This window comes from Manis pentadactyla, chromosome 11, assembly GCF_030020395.1.
Source record: "Manis pentadactyla isolate mManPen7 chromosome 11, mManPen7.hap1, whole genome shotgun sequence".
NCBI lineage: Eukaryota > Metazoa > Chordata > Mammalia > Pholidota > Manidae > Manis > Manis pentadactyla.
In genome coordinates, this window is record NC_080029.1 from 32,612,358 (window position 1) to 32,619,972 (window position 7,615).

Consider the following 7,615-nt stretch of genomic DNA (forward strand, 5'->3'; position numbering starts at 1 on the left):
ATTGTCTTCTGAAACAATAATAGTAGTGAGAAGATCAGTATTTTAAATAGATTTTTGCGAATCTCTTTAATGTCTGACTTCAAACAACAGCTGGACTCTCATATTTACTTCTGCATTCAGTTTATTGCCATATTATGTGTCATGTAGCATCTGGAAAATTCCACTGTACATTCTTGAGAGAATAAGGGGGGCAAAATAGTAATGCCTTAGTATTGTTAAGAAATAGTTTGATCCCACAGATTTCCTGAAAGGGTCTCAAGGACCCCTGTAAGCAGAAGAGCAAAGCCTACCCTCAGGGGCTTTAAGATCTAGGGGAGCCAAGCCTCCAGTCTGGGTGTGTTCCTGTAACAGGTGCCCACCCAGGTTTTCCTAGCATTTACCTCTATTTCAGGCAGGCTGCTTGCAATGAACACCTCCCACTCTAGGGGGAGGGTTTTTCCTGGTCCCAGGAGCAGGCTGGGTCCAAGCACAGAGCCTGCTGGAAGTACCAGGGAGTCAATGCCCAAGCAAAGACTGCCATGGGCTGGGCAATAAATGCCCCGACATCCTGGTTGCTCTGTGGATGACTGAGGTCTGCTCCTTATTGTCTGCTATCCCCAGGATGGAGCTCCCATTGCCGTGGTGGCAAATGGCTTGTGTAATACCCCCTTAAAGAAGTTCCTTCCCTTCCTTGTTTGAGTGCTGTTATTGGTTGCAATCACCTTCCAAATCCACCATGTGTTCTGAAATCCTCAACTTAGAGCCTGTTTTTAGGAGGAACCCAGTCAAAGCAGTGGTCCTCCTGGGCCCCTGGGCCTTGCTATGCTCCTCACACAGTGGCATGCTGGTACATGCTTTAGAGTCTGTTTTTAGGAGGAACCCCAGTCAAAGCAGTGGTCCTCCTGGGCCACTGGGCCTTGCTATGCTCCTCACACAGTGGCATGCTGGTACATGCTTCACAACTTGCTGTTTAGGGAAAAGAAAGCTCTGGTTTGCAGTGTTTGCTGATTTCTCTGGTGCAAATACTCCTGCTGTGGCCAATTTCCATCTTCAAAGTTGACATTGCAGACCGCAGCGTGGGGAGGTGCCCACTGCTGACTCCTGGGAGTGCTGTGAGCCAGCTCCCACCCAGTGTGTCGGCTGGGCACTTGTCCCATCCCCTATAAGAGTCTGCCCCTGCTCCATGTCCCCTCTGTGGTGTCCCGTCACCTCAGCACCTAGCAGAGTGTTGTTCATCTTGGGTACAGATATTTGTTGAGCCAGTGGGGGTAGCAAAGCCAAGATGGTGGTATAGGTGACAACTGCTGTTGGGGAGGTGTGCCCAGGCAGAGGAGAAGGGAGAGCTTGGCCTGGGGGAGCTGAAGGCTGTCTGAAGGTGGTCTTCCAGCCAGACTGGACACTCCAGGCATAAACTTTCAATCCACCAGGCCTAGCAGGGAGAACTGAATACACGGGGCAGTGAGAACAAAGCCTGAGCAGGGCTGTGGGGGACTGTGGGGAATGTTTGGTCCTTGGGGAGTAGGTGGCTGTAGCATAGATAAAGGAGAAAGGAGAGGTGTCCCTTTGTCTGGGGGACAGCAACCTGGTTTGTCCTGCTACCCCGGGGCTCCCCTGAGGCTAAGACTCAAACAGGCCTTGCACGCGGTCCCTTCTGTCGCCAGCTGATTGAAAGTGGGAGCCCCAATTGGCTGTCCTGGTAGCCGATTCCAGTCTGACAAGAGGATTTGCAATTATTGTCTTTCCCCAAACAGCCACCTTCCAGAGCTCCTGTGGCCTTTTTCCTGAGGGCCTGGAGTGGGCAGAGCAGCAGGGTCAGTAAAGACCCCAGTGGGTCTGGGAAGTCAACAGGAAACCCACCATGCGAGCTAGGAAGGACGGGAGGTGGACAGGACTGTGGGCCAAGTTTCCTGAGCTGCTCCAGAACCGGGTGAGCTGTGAACTGTACAGGACCTGAGGACAGAAATGACAGTTGGATGGTGGCCTTGTCCCCCTCACTTTATCTAGAAGGAAGGAGATTAGGACAATATAATGGGAAGCAAACAGGCACTGACTCCAACAGACCTGGGTTTGAATCCTGTTTCTGCTGCTAACTAGCTCTGTGACCTTGGAAAAGTTACCTATCCTCTCGAGAGTCTCTTCCCTAATCTGTAATGCAAGGCTTTGGAGTTGTGTGATATCGTGTGTTAGTTTACCAACTTGGTGCCTGCGACATCGTTAAGGCTCAATAAGTAATATTGGATTTCTTGGAATCTAACATGCCATCATTTTCCCCCCAGTTTTATTGAGATATTATTGAATACCACCATTTTTTTCTTTTTTCTTTTCTTTTATTTTGTATTCATTTTATTATCATTAATCTACAATTACATGAAGAACATTATGGTTACTAGGGTCCCCCCTTCACCAAGTCCCCCTCCACAAACCCCATTACAGTCACTGTCCATCAGCATAGTAAGATGCTGTAGACTCACTACTTGTCTTCTCTGTGTTGCACATTCCTCCCTATGCCCCCCCCACACACACTATACGTGCTAATCGTAATGCCCCCTTTCTTTTTCCCTGCCCTATCCCTCCCTTCCCACCCATCCTCCCCAGTCCCTTTCCCTTTGGTACCTGTTAGTCCATTCTTGGGTTCTGTGATTCTGCTGCTGTTTTGTTCCTTCAGTTTTCCTTTGTTCTTATACTCCACATATGAGTGAAATCATTTGGTACTTGTCTTTCTCCACCTGGCTTATTTCACTGAGCATAATACCCTCTAGCTCCATCCATGTTGTTGCAAATGGTAGGATTTGTTTTCTTCTTATGGCTGAATAATACTCCATTGTGTATATGTACCACATCTTCTTTATCCATTCATCTACTTATGGACACTTAGGTTGCTTCCATTTCTTGGCTATTGTAAATAGTGCTGCAATAAACATAGGGGTGCATCTGTCTTTTTCAAACTGGGCTGCTGCATTCTTAGGGTAAATTCCTAAAAGTAGAATTCCTGGGTCAAATGGTATTTCTATTTTGAGCTTTTTGAGGAACCTCCATACTGCTTTCCCTAGTGGCTGAACTAATTTACATTCCCACCAGCAGTGTAGAAGGGTTCCCCTTTCTCCACAACCTCTCCAACATTTGTTGTTGTTTGTCTTTTCGATGGTAGCCATCCTTACTGGTGTGAGGTGATATCTCATTGTGGTTTTAATTTGCATTTCTCTGATAACTAGCCATGTGGAGCATCTTTTCATGTGTCTGTTGGCCATCTGAATTTCTTCTTTGGAGAACTGTCTGTTCAGCTCCTCTGCCCATTTTTTAATTGGATTATTTGCTTTTTGTTTGTTAAGGTGCATGAGCTCTTTATATATTTTGGATGTCAGCCCTTTATCGGATCTGTCATTTATGAACATATTCTCCCATACTGTAGGGTACCTTTTTGTTTTATTGATGATGTCTTTTGCTGTACAGAAGCTTTTCAGCTTGATATAGTCCCACTTGTTCATTTTTGCTTTTGTTTCCCTTGCCCGGGGAGATATGTTCATGAAGAGGTTGCTCATGTTTATGTCCAAGAGATTTTTGCCTATGTTTTTTTCTAAGAATTTTATGGTTTCATGACTTTCATTCAGGTCTTTGATCCATTTTGAATTTACTTTTGTGTATGGGGTTAGACAGTGATCCAGTTTCATTCTCTTACATGTAGCTGTCCAGTTTTGCCAGCACCAGCTGTTGAAGAGACTGTCATTTCCCCATTGTATGTCCATGGCTCCTTTACCATATATTAATTGACCATATATGTTTGGGTTAATGTCTGAAGTCTCTATTCTGTTCCACTGGTCTGTGGCTCTGTTCTTGTGCCAGTACCAAATTGTCTTGATTGCTGTGGCTTTGTAGTAGAGCTTGAAGTTGGGGAGTGAGTCCCCCCCCCCACTTTATTCTTCCTTCTCAGGATTATAGCTGAGTAATTTTTATAGTGAATATATGCTGGAATTACAGTACTTTGGATATGTAGGATTCAATAAAATATGGTAGTTAATGTCACTCATTTCTTTTTACTTGCTTAATGTTACTACTGGGAAATTTAAAATTATGTATTGTGTGTGGTTCCCATTATGTTTGTACTGGACAGCACTGGCGTGGAGACGAAGATAACTGCCTTCCTGGCCAACCTCAATCTCTCTGGGACTTCTCTGCATCCAAACTGGAGTGACAGCCTTTTGACTGGTTACAATAACCTTGTGGGGTCAGATGTTTGGCTCAGAGGACCCTGCTTCATGTGGCCCAGGAAAGCAGAGTCTGCAGTGACTTAGACTCTGTCTAGGCCCTTCTGCTGGTACTGGGCTGTGGGTGTTGGCCCATGTCAGTCTCCCATTTTTCAGGAGGCTGAAGGCCCTTCAGATTTCTCCTTGTTACTGCACACAGAGGTTTAAGATACAGCGAAACAGACTGCAAGCCCCCTTGGCCCTGGTTGAGCTGCAGCCCTCACCATTTGAGTCCCAGGGGCTGATTAAGGCATGTCGGGGGTGGTCTTTGAATCTGTTGCCAACCCAGACATAGGCCATGATTTGACTTTTCCATGAGTTCTGTTCTGTTGAATGTTTTCCTTTAATACACAGTTCATGACTTTACTTCCCTTTTGCACCCTCTTCAGGTCAGACTGACAGCTATAACTCAAAAATTTATTTCTGAAATATTTGTTGCTGTTTCCAGGTATCTTAGTTAAGTGGTTGGCAGTTTGTTTTCTGTATGGAAGTTATATCTGCATTTCAAAACCCATTGGCCAATTCATGGACCCACTTAATTTATGCTGAAACCCTAAAGGTGGCCCTTGGCACTAGGACACCTAGAAAGAGTTCTTTATTTTGGAAAATATGCCATAGGCTTTTTTAAATTGAAGAGTGTAGGTTTTTGAATTAGATGGACCTGGTTTTCTGTCCTGGCACTAACTGGGAGACACTATGGGCAAAGGTCTTGGCCTCTTGGCCTCAGTTTCCTAATGGGTCAAAAAGAGACAATAATAAGTCCTCTTTTGTTGTGAGGATTGAGTGAAATCATCTGTCTAAAGTGCCTGCTTTGCTCTTAGTAGGCATGCAGTCCAGGCTGCAGCCACTGCTAGTACTCAGAGAAACGGCTGTCTGTGCCTGCTGCAGTGGCTGGGCCTCCCATTCCCCACTCACCCAACTGGCGTGACTGCTGTGGAGGAGGCATCAGCAACCTGTTTCCAGATTGTTAAAATGAACATGTCCTTTGATACTCCAGACATTCCATCTCAGGGATTCAAACCTAGGGAAGTTGTCAAAATGAGCGTGGAGGGTCACTGCAGCACTATTTATAAAGCTAAATTCTGGAAGCAGTTGAAGTGTTGCACAGGAGCAATGGGGTAAACTAATTAGAAAATGTCCATAGAATGTAACAGCATGCATTCAGTGAAAAGTGTGTTACTGAAGAATGTTTTAAGGTCATAGGAAATTTTTCATAACATGGGAATTGGTGGAAAAAATGAGACACAAAATAACTTGTAGTATGTTCATAACACTATAAAACAGAAAATACATATACATAGGAATAGGCTGAAAATACACCAACATGTTAGCAGTTGCTATAATTGGATCAGATTATAGATGATTGTTGTTTACATCTTTTCATATTTTTCTCTATTTAAAAAATTTCTACAATAAATGGGTATTGTTCTGAAAATTCGGAGTATTCAGAAAAAAAAACCCTCACTGTGTATGCATGTGCTTAATCTGTGTCTTATCACCATAGAAAGAGGTTTCTTCAAATGCTATTTATAAGGAAGTAAGTACCTTGTGTATAAAACCTAAGTCTGGTGAAAAAAATTCCTTTTTTTCTTTAAGTTCTTAAAATATTAAAATAATTTCTTATTCTCCTTAAATCCTTGGACCAAATGCAGCTGCAGGAACTAGGGAATGATGAATGCAACTAATAAATAATTTCTTGAGAGAGTATGCATGCTCATAGTAAAAATACATTCATATTGTACCAAGTGCCTGTAATAATAATTACACACCCCAAGATTGCATACCTTCCCAAGAATAACTACTAAGTTTCTTATGTATTCTTTCAGAATTTTTCTGTGTATTTGCAAGCATATATATATATATTTAGTTTTACTGAAGAGAGTAAGTGGCATGTTATGCTTTATGGTCTCTTAAAAATAGCTTTATTGAGGTATAATTTATGTACTATAAAAGTTACTCCTTTTCAGAGTAAAACTCAATGGTTTTTAAAGTAAATGTACAGGGTCGTACAACCATCACGTCAGTCCAAAGAGTCATAGTGGGGCTTTTCACTCAGCATTACCTGTTGGAGATGATCCATGCAGGATGGATCTCCCTCACTCTTTTCAATGGCTCCATTATTTTCCATCACATGGATATACCACCATTTATCTAATCAGCGCCCTCCTGGTGGCTCCCAGTGTTTTGCTATTATCAGTGAGGCTGCCCAGGAAATCCCTGTACATCCACAAATATAGATGTGTCCATAGGTTCATTGCCAATAACAGGATTGCTGCAATGGTGAATATGTGCTTTTGTAATTTGATAAGACCGGAAATCATTTCTAATTTATGTTGCCACCTTAATGTCTGAGAGAGCCCATTTATTTAGGGTGATGAATTTAAAACAATCTAACAGGATAAAAGCTGGATAATCTAATTTGATATAAGAAGTGGTAGAGATTGTGGTCAATTAGATGTCAGTGTATTCATGTGTTTGTGTATATATAATTACATAATCTTCTCATTGCTTAATGTTTATGAAACATGCATCTGGTACTTACAAAAAAACTATTTATCCAAAAAGCAGTGGATATTTATCATATAGAACTTTATGTATTTGCATTTGGTCCTTTTTGTATCTCTCCATCCTTGGAAATCACACAATTAATGTATGTGGGGGCAATAAATTAGACATTACTGTTGTGATTTTAAAATGGGAAAAATCGAAGCTGGCTGGGACGGCTGAGCCCGGGGCTGGGTTCCCACACCTCGGTCCTGTAGGCTCTGCTCCCGCCTCCTGAGGGCCTGGCCGGAATCCTCCTTTGGGCCAGCAGATGGCGCTTTGTTCCCAGTGGCCACCCCGCTGTGAAACTGTACTTAATATAGTAACCCGATGTTACCCCGAACCTGTAATTTTCAAACCTCCTATCCCACCGCAAGGAAAACCTCGGAGGATTTTCTTCTGGGAAGAGCAATTAGCCTAGCCTCTTAGGAGGAGAAATTGCATCGCCAAGCTTGTCTGGGAAAGAAAAATAACCTCCCTGGGCGGCCCTGTGGGTGGAAAGAAACCGCCAATGGCCTTGTGCACAGGGCCGGGTGCTGGGGAGCGCTGGGAACTGCAGGACAGGGGTTAGGGCTCCCAGTGGGAAATGCCCCTGTCCAAGGACATCAAGTCCCATCCGGTGGGCCTCTGGGGTTAGGCTGAGGCACTGGGGAGTGCAAGTTACTCGGGGTGGGTGAGGAAGGGGCCTCTCACCTGAGCTCTGCCCACACCTCTGGGGACCAGGCCAGTCCAGCCCAGGAGACCCCCTCCTCCCATCCATTTGTTGTGATTAAATGCCCTGGGGATGCTCTGTGGCCAGAGGGGCCTGTCCCTGCCCTCACAGAGCTTGGCGCGCAGGCGGAGCGTTTGGG